Source organism: Bos grunniens, chromosome 2 (assembly GCF_055505025.1).
Source record: "Bos grunniens cultivar Pamir isolate PY7600 chromosome 2, Bosgru_T2T1.0, whole genome shotgun sequence".
In the NCBI taxonomy this organism is placed as follows: Eukaryota; Metazoa; Chordata; class Mammalia; order Artiodactyla; family Bovidae; genus Bos; species Bos grunniens.
The window spans coordinates 26,919,954-26,935,283 of record NC_141166.1 but is presented as its reverse complement, the minus strand read 5'-3'; the positions used below and the strand labels follow the sequence as shown (position 1 = coordinate 26,935,283).

Sequence of the window (15,330 nt, the reverse complement as noted above, 5' to 3'; positions counted from 1 at the left end):
AGATTAATGTTCATTGAAGTCTGGGGTTACAGAGCTTGGTGCCTGCCCCATGCCTCATCAAGGAGAGGAAGAGAAAGCTGCAGTCAGAGCAGTCTGCACTTTCCACTTTCACAGAGGGCAAGCCAAGGGTCATGCTGTCTTTGGACTAAGTGAAGACTTCTAAGGAAAACCAGGTTAGACTTGTAAGGAAAGGGCCATTGGCAAGAGACTGCAAACCCAGGCATGTTCTGTTAGGGCCAAGGCAGAGGAAGTATATTAGCATTTACTGCTGTGTAACAAATTATCCGCCAACTTAGCAGCATAAAGAAGCAAATGTAGTATCTCACAAAATTTCTAAGGCTCGGGGTTTCTTTGAGGTTGCACTTGAGTTGTCAGCTGGGGTTACCATCATCCGAAGTCTTGACTGGTCTTTAGGATCTGTATTCATCCTCATTCACATGGTGGGAATTTCCCTGTTGGCTCAGCTGGTAAAGAACCTGCTTGCCAATGCAGGAGACACAAGAGACACAGATTTAATCCCTTTGTCAGGAAGATGCCCTGGAGAGGGAAAAGGCAACCTGATCCAGTATTCTTGCCTAGAAAATTCCATGAACAGAGGAACCTGGCAGGCTATAGTCATTGGGGTCGCAAAATAGTCAAACATGACTGAGCACACACACACACATTCATCCTCACCCACATGGCTGTCAGAAGGCAACTTCAATGCCTCAGCTTATTGGCCTTGCCATAGGGTTGCTTCATCTTGGTAGGTGACTTTCCTTGGAGCAAGTCATGAGACAGAGGAAAAGACCAAGATGGAAGCTGCAGTGTGTTTTATAACCTAATCTTGGAAGTGATGTAACATTGTTTGTCTTGTGTTCCATAGTAACCCTGGTACAGTGTGGTAGGAGGCTCCCCAAGGGAGTGGGGATCACTGGAACACATCTGACTAGTTATCAAAGGTAGAGTTGTAAGAACCCAGGGAGAATGGTCTGTGGGCATCAGGGATTGGTGTAGTCAATAGCCAAGAGAGAATTACAGATGGTACCTGCTAAGTAAAAGAGCCTCCACTTTTTCTTCTTAAAGTCTTTGTCCTGCTATTCCCCTCCCTGAGAAAGTCAAAAGCAGCAGAGATAGTTGAAAAGAAGGTAAATCAAAGAAAAAACAGTCCAAAAATGCCCTTTACTTCATTGATGTTCAGCAGAAATACAGGAGAGGGATGACCTGTTGGGTAAGTAGAATGAATGTGATGAGAAGGTAAAGTTTTGTTTGTTTTGTTTATTATGTAAAAGTAGGTAAGAAGGCATAATGAGTCCAGTTTCAGTAGCTGTTCACCTTTTGCTCCGCTTCTCTTGTTCCTGGACATTTTCTCTTTCCCTTGACATATTCATCTTCTCTCATTCTCTACAATGTCTTACCTTTTCTGATAAACATAACCCAAAAGTCTTCCTCTCTTCTGAACTTATGGTAAGTTAGAGCCTGGAGTCCAAACCCAAGGCCCTCATTCTTATCTCTTCCATTATCTGGAGGGTAGCAATTAATGTCATTGTTTACTGTCCAGGTTCTAAAAAAGGAACAGGAGAAAGAAAAGGACAAGTCAGATGATGGATGTCAGCAGGCAGGTTCAGATGTAGCCTCCCTGGACTAGGGAGGGAGGTTATGGGCAACTTGTGCTTAGGCCCAGTGAGAGTTGGACTATAAAGAAAGCTGAGTGCTGAAGAATTGATGCTTTTGAACTGTGGTGTTGGAGAAGACTGTTGAGAGTCCCTTGGACTGCAAGGAGATCAAACTAGTCATTCTTAAAGGAAATCAACCCTGAATATTCATTGGAAGAACAGATGCTGAGGCTGAAGCTTGTTGGGGGCCAGCGTGAGGCACTCCGCCCGTGGCAAAGGTCATGAGGAAGGAGGCTCGACATACACAAAGGCAGGATCGAGCCTCAGGAGTACCCCTGGAAATCCTTAAGCATCTACCCCCTAAACCAGAGCCTGCCTACTTTACTACTCTGTGCTCTCACCTACACCTCTGACTTTACGGGGGGCTGTCCCCCACCACCTCTTTCGGAGAAGGAGTTAACTTACAGCTCCAGTTAATAATAATTCCTGGGTGTGATAGGAGTGTTTTAACCTACAAACTCCTCTGAAGGTTCTCTAGCCTGCCTGACAGGCTTGTCCGGCCACATGTGATTGCTCACAGCCTCCCAACCACGAGAGGCACGAGATGCTCTAAACCTTCTAAAAACAGGTTCCTTAGAAAAGTTAGAAAACCGTTAGTATAAGTATAGTGGGCTGATTAGAAATTGTATTGGTGAAGGCTTTTTCATTTGTTGAGCCCATGTTTGTTGCTAAGTCTCCACATCCCCTGCCCTTACACACATTAATGAATATATAGAAGAAATAAGTATTAACCTTTGATATTAATCATGTTAGACCTTCGGCTAAGTAAATTCTTTCCTTAATTAAAACCCACTACACCCTCACCCTATAGGAATGTAACTTTATCTGGTACCTTTGGAAGGTGGAGTCTTTTTTAAGAATAATCACCCCTGGAGAAATAAGTGTCCTGGTTGACTGACCACTGTCACAAGGAGAGGGTCATAAATTGTCAGCAGGCCCCCTGGCCAGAAGATGATGTAACACCCCTAAGACCTCTGTATACCTTTGTATGAAGCACCTGACTTTGATAAAAGTCAGGACTGCTGACCCCGCGTGACTTTTGCATAACATCTCAGTGTTTAAAAGTAGACCATGGAAAATAAAGAATTGGGATCAATTTCTCGAAATACTGGTCTCCCCATGTCGCTGTCTCTCTCAAACTCTGGCTCAGTCTCCATCTGGAGCACGGAACCCACCAAGCTTACTAATTTTGCCTGGGCTTCTAAGATCCAACCAGGGAGGCCTCAGTGTCTCCTCTCCTTCAGGAGAACAGAAGGACGCCTGCGGCCTATATAAGTGTTGCAAGGTTCTTGTCTTGAAGTTTTATTGGTTTCCCGCGTAAACCAAGCTACTCAGCCTCTTTTCTCCACTGAATTTTCCTACTGAGCTATCCTCATTCTATTACTCTTTACATCTCTAATTAATATCTAATTGAAGCTATTGTATCCTGATCCTCACCGACGCTGTCCCTGCTTCGAACTCCCTGGATCAGCCAGAGCTGGACCTTGGCAGAAACTCCAATACTTTGGCCACCTGATGCAAAGAACTGACTCATTGGAAAAGACCCTGATGCTGAGAAAGATTGAAGGCAGGAGGAAAAAGGGAGGACAGAGGATGAGATGGTTGGATGACATCACCGACTCAATGGATATGAGTTTGAGCAAGCTCCGGGAGTTGGTAATGGACACGGAAGCCTGGTGTGCTGCAGTCTGTGGGTTCGCAAAGAGTCGGATATGACTGAGTAACTGAACTGACTGTGCTTAGGCTTGTCCAATACATAGTAGTGCTGAAAAGCCCGGGAAAAACTTCATATTCAAGGTGCCAAGATAAATCGGAATAGGCTGAACAGTGAAGAGAATTACAAATGAAAGACAAGAGTGGGTGTTCATCCCAGATCTGCTCCTAATTTGCAGTGTCACCTAGGTCAAGTCATGTCATCTCTCTGGTCTCCACAGTCTTCTTTGCAAAAATCAGCAGGTGAAATTGACAAGTGAATTCCAAAGTTCATCTCAAACAGCATCTTTTGATCTTTTTATCACCATTGCTATTATTATTGTTACTATTAATGCTGTGTGCTTAGTCAGTCAGTTGTGTCCGACTCTTTGCAACCCCATGGATGTGGCCTTCCAGGCTCCTCTGCCCATGGGGATTCTCAAGGCAGGAATACTGGGTGGGTTGCCATGCCCTCCTCCAGGGGATCTTCCCAACCAGGGGTCAAACCCAGGTCTTCCGCATTGCAGGCAGATTCTTTACCATCTGAGCTACCAGGGAAGCTACTACAAATATTATCATTATCCTAAGAAGCCTTTTTAACATTTTTTCCTAATCACAGGTATGGAACATATTTGTTGAGCTGCTGCATGTCTATCAGTGCTTATACATAAAAATGAGCAAGGTTTTTCAGTCTCCAAGAACTAAAATTTGCCCTTTTAGGGGTATCACCCCCATCAAGAATGTATGATCTAGAATTTATAAGGTAAAATAAGTTAGAAACTAAGGCAGAAATTAATTTTTAAATGAATAATTTGAAAAACTAGAGAACAAGAAGATTATGAAACTATTAAGTCAAATAAAGTGAGGTTCTGTTTATTTGCTAAGAGAAAAAAGCAAGTATATGTTACAGCAACATGTATGATGATACAACCCCATTTATATAAAAACAAAATTTTAAAACACTGTGGTTTTATATACCTTCTTATGTGGGTCCCTCTGTCTAACTTTCTAAGTGAAAGGTATCATGTCACACACCAGCTCTGTGACCTTGAGCAAGCTTCGTATCCTCCCTGTGCTTCAGGTTGTCCATTCTCCCCCCTTAGTGAAAGAGAAATAGTAATGGTAAATGCTTTATGGGATTTTGTGAAGATGTATGAGTTGATGTAGGTCAATAGTTCAGATTATATATGGAACTTGGTAGGTGCTTTAGGTTTTGGTATTATTCTTTTCTCTATATTTATTGAATAGAAAAAAGTCTGGAAAGGTATTTGCTAAACTATGTATGGCAATCATCTCAGGACAGAAAAGGATGATTGGGTAGAGAGCTAAAGGTTCAATGTCACCTTTTACCCTGCAAAAACTTAGAATTGTTAAACTATAAATTCAGAAAATATATCCATGTGATACGTAATTTTAAAATATAAAAATAAAATATTTTCTTTAAAAGACATGTCCTCTCAGTGATAACCTTCTATAAATCTTCTAATACTTACTGGACCTTTATTGCCACTTATCATCCATCTGCTGATAATAGCCCTTGTTTTATAATCTTGTACCATGAGTTTTCTATGTAAAAGTTTTGTCTTTCCAAGTAAATTCTTAGCTACTTCAATGCCAGAACTTATCTCTCACCTCTGTAACCCCACCATGATAAGTGCGATGTGGCAAATATGGTCAAAATCTAGGTTAATTTATGAGCCACCTCTTAAATCCAGACACGCAGAATAGACCAACTCATTTTAACTCAGCTTAGGCACTAAATCCTAAAGTTTCCTTTACCATACTGGCTTTTCCAAGTCTCTAACAGAATCCCTACCGCAACAATCTAGCTTCTAGGTCTCCAATAACAGTAATAGTCACAGTTAACTTTTCAATAGTTCCTATAAGTATCAGCCAATGTTCTAGTTTAGTTGTTCTCAAACTTGTTCTTCAGCCCCCTTTACATTCTTCCTTGAAAGGCTACCAAAGAGCTTTTGTTTATGTGGGTCACATCTATCATCATTTGCAATATTAGAAATTGAGAAAACTTCAATTATAAACCTGAGAAAACTTCAAAATATCCATTTGACAATGAAAGTGTTAGTCACTCAGCCATGTCCTATTCTTTGTGATCCCGTGGACTGTAGCCTGCCATTCTCCTCTGTTCATGGGATTCTCCAGGCCAGAATACTGGAGTGGGTTGCCATTCCCTTCTCCAGGGCATCTTCCTGGTCCAGGAGTCGAAACTGGGTCTCCTGTTTTGCAGGCAGATTTTTTTTTATTGTCTAAGCCACCAAGTTTCAGATAAAATGATGATAAACATGTCACATTTATATTTTAATAAAATAATATATCTTTAAGACAAAAAATAGATTTCTGTAAATCTCTTTGATGTCTTAATAGAACACATCTGGCTTTTTCCATCTTTTCCTGCATTCAGTCCATTGAGACATCACATGGCCTCTTAAAAACTTTACTGTACACTCATGAAAGAATAACAGGGAAGAGGCATATATCATCCTAATACTGTTATAAAAATAAAAGGAGAGTTAAAAGGTAAATATTTCTTAACATTATTATGAAAATAGTTTTGAGCTTGCAGATTACTGAAAAAAATCTCAGGGACCCCAGGGAGTCCCCAGGCCATGCTTGAAAAGATCACAATGGCTGTTCTAATTTAATCCTCAAAAATACTCTGAAAAGTGAATAATATTTCTCTCACAGACGAGGACAGTAATGCTCAGGATGGTCAGGGAAGTTGCCTCAAGTTTACTGCAATTAGTATGTGGAAGAGTCAGGATTGGAGACCAGACTGAAACCCTTAACCACTAGGCTAAATGGCCTTTATCGTAGCCTGTGCCTACCTGCAGGTCCTGCGACACTAACCATATTGAAGTCAGTGATTGCTTTTGTCTGTCTTACTCACTTAACAGCTTATTATCTGTCTACTTATCTGTCTCCCTACTTTAAAGTCACCATTCATAATTCATCTTTGTATCTCTTTTCCTGACAGTTTCAAGTAATATAAGTTCAGTGAATGGATGAATAAAAGCATGAGCTTTTTTACATTCACACAAGGAATATATGGACTGAAAGATAACTTCTTCAATGGTTACTCCGACTCCTACTACTGCCCCAACTATGTGACACATGACTCCTTGTTTTAAAGTTATGAGTAGATGTCGGTAGGGTAGCCTGTGCAGTAGATTCTAGAGTAAGTGCTGCTGGAAATGCAGTCCGAGAAAGGAGAGATGGAAGGCTGTTTCAATACCCTGCCTATGATTCAGAAATACACCAGTTTATTTGAAGTCCACATTCTTAGCAGAATATCATTTGCTTTTTCAGTATTAAGTTTTTGTCAGATGGCTCCAAATTATAGATCATCTCCGGTTTAGAAGGTCTGTTCCCAGGCTTTCAGTTCAACTCCATAAGTATCTCTGGGTCCTTCGTGCATTCAGTTGTGAACATCAATTATTTAACAGAACCAGAACTTCAGAAGTAGGAAAGACAATCCTTGAGCTCATACATCTGACAGTATTTCATTACAGTCAACCTCATTCAAATGCCAGTGCCAGGGAACAAAGTCTTGGTTTATACTTTATGGTGAACTGATCGTTGAGAGTGATATCTTGTACATCACCACAAATATTGGGGTCTGATGTCAACCACAGGGTGAAGCATGGGGCTGTATGGGTTGGAGCTTTAATCACAAGAACCACATTTTAGCTCGGCCATTGTTTTACCTTCCCACTCTCACGATTTCTAAAAGAACATGTGAGTGTGTAAAACCGACACGCAGGAGGAGGAAGAGAAAGAGGAGGAACATTACTTTAAATCAAATAAGCTACCAAATAATTTACTTCTCCATGTTATTCTCAAAGAATATGCTGAGTCCTCTCCTGTGAAATTCTTATTCTCACTGCAAGCACCCTGAGTCTTTTTTAAATCTAAGTCATGTAGACTCAGACCTGTAAGTACTCCAGGGTCAGCAGGAGTTTTCTTAACCTCATCCTTCTGACAAGGAAGGAGCCCAAAGGAACCAGAGTGCAAGGTGATCAACTTTGGCTAGATGAAGGTAGATCAGCCAAACTCAGAGGATCTAGCAGGTCCAAAAGTTGCCATAACTGTAGTTATGACAATCTTTCCAGCCCAAACACTCTCATACAATTTCAGGACAGAAGTGAAGCCAACAAGGCAAATGTCCCTCCCACAGAGAAAATCCCTCTTTGTGGGAGCAATTGCCCTCAGTACCTAAATCCAGATGCTTTACTTCCATTTGCAACACTTTCATCACCTCCTGCTCTGCAAAATATGAAATGATGACCACAGTCCATTTAGGGTAAGCAGAAACATCCTCTAACCAGAGACAAAAGAGTGGAGCCTCTGGATGATCACCTACTAGGTGACTTTTCCTAAAAATACAACTCATAACAAAAAGACGAAGAGTAACGTGATGCAGAGATATGGTAAACAGAAACAACCAACTAGAAATAAATGACTCGGAAAAGCATTATTTGATGAGAAAGTGTTGTGAAATATTAATAAGAAAAAATATGTAAATGATTTCTGCTTTATGATAGTAATTCACTTAAATTTAAATAATCCAAGAAGACAGAAAAATGAGTGGATATTTTCATAGGAAATGGTCATTTAACAAAAACGCACATTACTTATATTTTTACCTTCTCCTAAGATACAAGACATACAGTCATACCTTGCTGAACAGTTTTGTTCTGAGCAATGTGTTTTGGAACAGAGAATGTATGTGATGAGTAATATGACCTTTTATACTCTATTATCTGTCTCTTTTAAAGTTCAACAGATGTATTACCACAATTAAATATTTCCACCTAAAATACCAATTTGGGGGGAAATTACCATATTCATTATGAAACCTTCCCACTTTCTAATTTCTCTTGTCTGGAAAGATCTGAGCATCCTATATTTCTGATACGGCCCAGAGTTTTAAGCCACTGGACCACTCCTTCCAACAGGAGGTGTTTCGATAGAGCACTCTTGGGTGTCCGTTAAACTATAGACTCAGACGATAATCACACACCCCAACTTCTGATGATTTTCCTACTCTTCCATTTCAAACCTCACCCCTCACATTGGACTTAATGCTTATCCCTGCCTTCCTAACCATGATCCTGCTGCTCTGTTGCCTCAGTGAGTCAATAAAGATGCTGAAGCATAAAGAACAAAATGACTCTGACTGATTTCAGTAGAAAAAAATAATATTCAATGTATACTGAGTAGCTTGTGGAATCTCTGAGATGTCTGAAGGTCTGGAGATTATGTAGTGAAATCTAATGTCTAAAATCGTGGTGCAGAACTAGTTTGGTGAAGACAATTCTGCCATTCCTATCTTGTACAAGCAATACTCCGGCACCAAATAAAGGATGCTTCTGTTACAAGTCAATGTGGCGGAGCCTGTGCACAATTTCCACCACTGCCATGCCCCATCACTATTCAGTAAGTATCAGGGCAGCTGGCAAAAAATGTTTCTGACCAATCATAAGATGGGGTATCTTGACCACTTGATTTTGGGGGTTTCCCCAAGGCTTATATGGCCACCTGCTATGTGCTACATGCTAAGGCACATCAGTCATGTCTGACTCTTTGCGACCCCATGGACTGTAGCCCTCCCAGGCTCCTCTGTCTATGGGATTCTCTGGGCGACAATACTGGAGTGGGTTGCCATTTCCTTCTCCACATATGGCCACACCCTCTAGTAAATGCCCGTACTAGCAACAGAGGCAAGCACACTGGATTCCAATGCATTATTCTTAAAAGAGGGACTTTGGACCAGACAAGGGCACAAGGAGACATCAATAAACTAGTTTCTGGTCCTTTTTATCCATTCTTCTTTTCCCTCAGTTTCCCTTTACTTTTATCTAATTTCCTTTTTATAGCAATTAATCATAGTTATGCTATTAAGTAATGGTGGACTTAAGCTTCTATAACTTAATCAAGACGACAGACCTACCAGTCCTTTCATTAGGATTTCATTTCAAGACACATCCCCACCATCACACAGCTCTTCTGCTGAAGCGACACCAATGAATCATAGTGTTGGAACCTTGTTTCTTCTTGGCAGAGTTTGAGTTTGAAGGTGATAAACCTCTGCATTTTATTACCCCAATCCCCATGGCAGCAGCAAAACCTTGGAAGCACTGGTTAAGAGAGATTTATGGATTTCCTGAATGACTGCATCTGGTTTCCTAGGATGGCTTTTTTCTCTAGATTAGTTTTAAAGAATCAACATATAACGCATACATACGTACAACTGATGAACCTAGAAAACAGGGGCAACAGGAGAAAATAAGCAGATAAGCCCAAATCAACTCTTTTAGGACTTTTTAGTTGCAAGTAACCCAACTTAAAACAAGTTAAGCAAAAATTGGAGTTTGTTGATTTACATGAACTGGAAAGAATATGGGTGAACAGGCACGTCTGAACCCAGGGACTCGGATGATATTTCCAGATTGTCTTCTGCCTCACAGGTTTGCTGCTTGCTGTGGCTGGTTTCAGGATGTCCCATCTGTGTTGTGGATATTGGGGGAAGCATGGCCACAGAAGCCTTAGGTTTACGTTATCCCAGCTTAGTTACTCCACAGGGAAAGGGGAAGTCTTAATTTTCCCAAGATCTGCCTAGAAAATCTCAGGGAAGGACTGATTGGTTTGGAGTAGGTCACATGCTCATCCTTGGACTTATCACTATGGTCAGGGGGAAGAGTCATTTTGATTGGCCTAACTTGTGTGATATTCTCATATCTGTGGCCCAGGAATGGGAGTGTATAATCGGAAGCCTCACTCTAACTACCTAATGGAGGGAAAGAGTGTTTCTTCTGAAAGGAGCATCATTCAATGAAACAAGATTCAGTTCTAAAAGATAGGGGGTAAGGCATAGTGACACAATGAAATGCCAAGACGTCTGCTCTGTGGTGTGTTGGTAAAACTTTAACTACCATCCTCCTCTACCACAAAAGAAGCCCTGACTTGTAGTATTTGCCAATCTCTGTTGAGTGAACATTGCTACCTTAGCTAGAGTCAAGCTACCCATGTGACCTCACTGGATGTAGAGTTGGGAAGATAATCACAACAGCATGCCATTTTAGTTTTTCCCCTAAACAGATACAACATAAGTAAGTAACCCCAAGAGGCTAAATCATGGGACAATGCAGTAAAGTAATTGGAAGCAACAAGTTTGAGTACTTTTTTAACCTTTGTTTTTGATATAATCTATTTAATTGCAAGTTTATATAATTCATTAGATTTGCCATGTTCAACAACTGGTTCAAAGATTTCCTGAAAATTTAACACGTGGCCATGCAAGCTGGCTCCAGCATACCACATGAGATTAAAAGAAAATTAGTCCTCCATTCATCGCACCCTCCCTTTCCCTCTTGGTGTCCATATGTCTGTTCTCTGTCTGTGTCCCTATTTCTGCTTTGCAAATAGGTTAACCTATGCCATTTTTCTGGGGACTGAGACAGTAAAGAATCTGCCAGTAATTCGGGAGACCTGGGTTTCATCCCTGGGTTGGGAAGATCCCCTGGAGGAGGGCATGGCAACCCATTCTTGCCTGGAGAATCCCCATGGACAGAGAAGCCTGGAGGGCTACAGTCCATGGGGTCACAAAGAGTCGGACACAACTGAGCGACTAAGCATTCACACATACTGTTTTTCTAGATTCACATGGATATGTAAATATGTGATATTTATGTTTTACTTTCTGATTGGGATTGACATATATACACTGCTATTTATAAAACAGATAGCTGATGAGAACCTTCTGCATAGCACTGGGAACTCTACTCAATGCTCTGTGGTGGCAAACAGGGGATATAAGTATATGTATAGCTGATTCACTTTGCTGAATATCAAACTAACACAACATTGTAAAGCAACTAAACTTCAATAAAAAATAAATTAAAATATTTTTAAAAGCAAAGCTAGTCAAAATATGATGTCAAATTAATCAAAATTGTCACACACACACAAAGATAGAGGCAGTCACAGTTAATATACATAACAAATACTGTACCCAAGATAACCCTGAAGTTCCTTCCTTCCTTATCCCCTTTCTCCTTCCCTCCCTTCTTCTTGCCTTCCTTCCAGACTTATTGATAGCTTACTATGTGTCTAGCACCTTATCAGAGATAGAGTTGTAATGTGGTGTGTAAATACAAGTACCACCATAACAGACCAGATGAACATATGTACATATGTCTTATACAATACATCTGAAATGTTGCCATTATTAAAAATATTATGTCTTATAATTCTCACCATCTGTAGGATGTGTATTTCTTATTGCACAGATGGCTTATCTTGAATTATCCATAAATTTCCTTAAAGCAAGAAGAGTTGTTTCCTATTTTGGGTTGTATGGCCTGAATTTTGAAAACCCTTCCCCAGAAATTACTATACATCGGCCAAGACATCTGGTCACTTACCTGGTAAATATAAAACTCCCCACAAAGTCCACTTGACACATGGTCCCATATGCCAGATTTGACAAAATAGGTCTTGCAAGGCCAGAAGGTACCTGTTGGAGTGCTTGAATCCTCCCACGTCCTGTATGCTCTAACTTCCTCAACTTCTTCCCATCTACACAGAAGTCACTTTTTGCTCTGGCCTCACAGCAGCCTAAATCTATGCTTTCTTGTTTCATTTGTTCATAAATAAGCCCAGTGATTTTTTTTTTTTTTTTTGGTTCTTTTACATGATGTCCTCAAATGCTCTTCTAACCGCAAGTTTATTCCATTATCTAGAGTTATTTTCCTGCTATATGCTTTCCTGTTTCTGATTTCTGGATAGACCTTTGGAGAAGCAGTGGGTTCTCAGTTCCAGCTGAAGTGTGCGTGCTAAATTCTTTCAGTCATGTCCGACTCTTTGGGACCAAAGCCCCCCAGGCTCCTCTGTCTGTGGGATTTCCCAGGCAAGAATACTGGAGTGAGTTACCACTTCTTCTAGGAGATCTTCTTGACCGAGGGATCAAACCTGTAACTCTTATGTCTCCAGCATTGGCAGGCAGGTTCTTTACCATTTTTTACCACTAGCGCCACCTGGGAAGACTGGCTGAAGCAACTGAGCCCAAAGATTAAAGACAAGTTCTGGTGTTCTGTGTGTTTCTTTTCTAAGAATCTTAAAGTAAAGCAAAGGAATTGTAAATCTCTCTCAAAACTTTGCATGCCCCTGCCCCCACCCCCGCAATAGGCTTCTCTGGTGGCTCAGCTAGTAAGGAATTCACCTGCAATGTAGGAGACCTAGGTTCGATCCCTGGGTTGGGAAGATCCCCTGGAGAAGGGAACAGTTACCCACACCAGTATTCTTGCCTGGAGAATTTCATGGACTGTATAGTCCATGGGGTTGCAAAGAGTCGGACATAACTCAACAACTTTCACTTTTCTTTTTCCTCCCATAGAGTAGCATTTCTGGACTTACCGTATAGCTAAACAACTTATCTCAAGAGTTGGTTGAGAATTCCCATCTTTTCCAGGGAAATAAGAATAGCAAAGATGTCTGAACCTCTCAAAATCTAGACCCCAAGACCTAAAGGACCCTAGGTTTCCACAACAGGGTAGAGATTTGAGACCTGATTGATGTCCTAGGACAAAAATTACACCTTCATGTGTGGATACAAAATTTTTTTTGCATGCTTATTTTATGCTCATCTTCACAAAAGGGTAGAAATAGAAACATGTTTGACTGGGTAAAACTAAAGGACACATTTGTTATCAAGGAATAATGGATATCAAAATGAACTTCCAAGGCCCATCAACCAATCAATAGATCTCTATTTTTCCTTCCCTTCATATTTTCAGTTTATAGTAGCAATAAATACATTGGTGCATGAAATTTACTGGAGTCTAATGATCAGCTGGCATTTCTGACCAGAAGCTGAACTGAGTAACCTCATCCCTTCCCCACTGTCATCAACTCAGACAATGCCGCAAGCGTGGTTATTAGTCCCCAAATGACATTTAATTATAGCTCTAATTGGAGGTCTCACGGTTATTCTTCTAAATTGAGGTATGCTCTGTGAGGTCTTTGTAAAATGATTCAAAATCCATTAAGCAGTTGAAGAACATTGCATTTGTGCTTTTGGTTTATCTCTCTGGGTAACAGAAACTGCTTGGCTTAGATTTCATTTTCTAAACCTTTTCCTTCAAACTTAGGAAATAACGGAACTATGTCCTTCATTGCTGAACCCCAAATGCATCAGAAAAACATCATCTGCTGAAAGGTATTTTCTACAGAGAGAGTCAAGTGTACATGCAGCATATGTGCAACGAGATGTTCGTTCTGCATCCTGTTTGGATTCTAATAAGACACAAGAGTGAAGAGTCTGACATATGGTTATGAAGCTCATCAAAAAATGTTTTGGATGTTGCATATTTATTATTGCTCATCATATTATCACATACTTTCTTTTCTGTCTTTCATTCTCTCATAAATTCTTTTTAATAACTACTTCTTAAGCATTATAGTGACCATTTTTCCCTAATAAAATTGTTTTTATGCTATTATTTTGCATAATCCACATTTTTGTGCTCTTTTTGATGAAAGTTTCTGATATAAAAATTGACTGCCAGTGTCTTGTGTTTCATTTCAACTTGTCAGCTTTAGACACACCAAATTATTTATATAAAAGGATACATTTTTAATGTATTTTTTCACTATAAGCGCCATGGGGTAAAAAGGAAGTTATCTATCTTTTTACTAATGAGTCCTTATTGTCTAACATGAGTTTGACACTCAGTTCAGTTCAGTTCAGTCGCTCAGTCATGTCCGACTCTTTGTGACCCCATGAATCGCAGCACATCAGGCCTCCCTGTCCACCACTAACTCTGGAGTTCACTCAAACTCACATCCATCTAGTCAGTGATGCCATCCAGCCATCTCATCCTCTGTCATCCCCTTCTCCTCCTGCCCTCAATCCCTCCCAGCATCAGAGTCTTTTCCAATGAATAAACTCTTTGCATGAGGTGGCCAAAGTATTGGAGTTTCAGCTTTAGCATCTAGCCACTCAAATACTGGCTGAATGACATTTGGCTGAATGCATATAGGTTTGATATTTTGTAATTATGTTGAACTGCTATATATTTATTTATGGTGTGCAATAGTCAGGATAATCAGTGCCAGTTTTTAAGTCATTTCTTCTGTATATATATATTTTATCTGCTCTATTGAAGATGAATTTTAAGATAAATGGAGGCTAAGATAGAAAATAAAATGATTCTACTTAAAATATTGTGAAATAAAAAGAATATGGTTTCCTTGGCAGAGAATTTATACACAAAGGATGAGTTTTCACATTAAAAAGAAGAAAATTTTGCACCTGCAGGCTTCCTTTTGTCTGACTCTTTATAAAACATTCAAATGATTTTTTTCACCACTTACTCTGATGATGGACAAGTCTCAGCTTTCTGAACCTGTGAAATGGGGTCAAGAGTCATATCTCTTCCATAGGGTTATTGGGAAGATAAAATGAAATCAGGGTTTCTCTGCTGGCTCAGACAGTCAAAGAATCTGCCTGCAGTGTGGGAGATCTGAGTTCGATCCTGGGTGGGGAAGATCCCTTGGAGAAGGGCATGGCAATCCACTCCAATACTCTTGCCTGAAGAATCCCATGGACAGAGGAGCTTGGTGGGCTACGGTCTATAGGGTCGCAAAGAGTCAGACATGACTCAGTGACTAACACACACACAAAGTGAAATCAGAGACTTGATTCTTTCTACCTGGGCCAACCACATAGGAAGGACTCCCCACAAAGCAGCTACTATTTTGCTTCTCTTTCCTACTCCCTTCTCTGCAGCACTTGCTTCCTGACCTGGCATGATTGACAATCATGGCAGACTGTGTTGTCCCAGGGACCGATGAAAGTGCTTCCCTGTATCTCTAGTTGGAGGTAAGAATAACAGATGATCTGCGGTGAAACAGAAAACCAATAGCCTCAAATCAAGAGAGGAAGGTTTCCTTTTACCTATTGGCA

The 15,330-nt window shown here is 40.4% G+C and overlaps 1 long non-coding RNA gene across 3 annotated transcripts in view; it reads right to left on the bottom strand.

The window, feature by feature from the left end:
* LOC147377786 (uncharacterized) overlaps positions 1 to 15,330 on the bottom strand; it is an 82,219-nt gene that overhangs the window by 44,090 nt on the left and 22,799 nt on the right. Inside the window, exon 1 of one of the 3 annotated variants that reach the window (XR_015151025.1) lies at positions 1,398 to 1,537. The exons of the other annotated variants lie outside the window; for them this stretch is intronic. This is a non-coding gene — a long non-coding RNA (uncharacterized LOC147377786). Of the gene's footprint in view, positions 1 to 1,397; positions 1,538 to 15,330 lie in introns of those variants that run through there. 3 annotated transcript variants of the gene reach the window in all.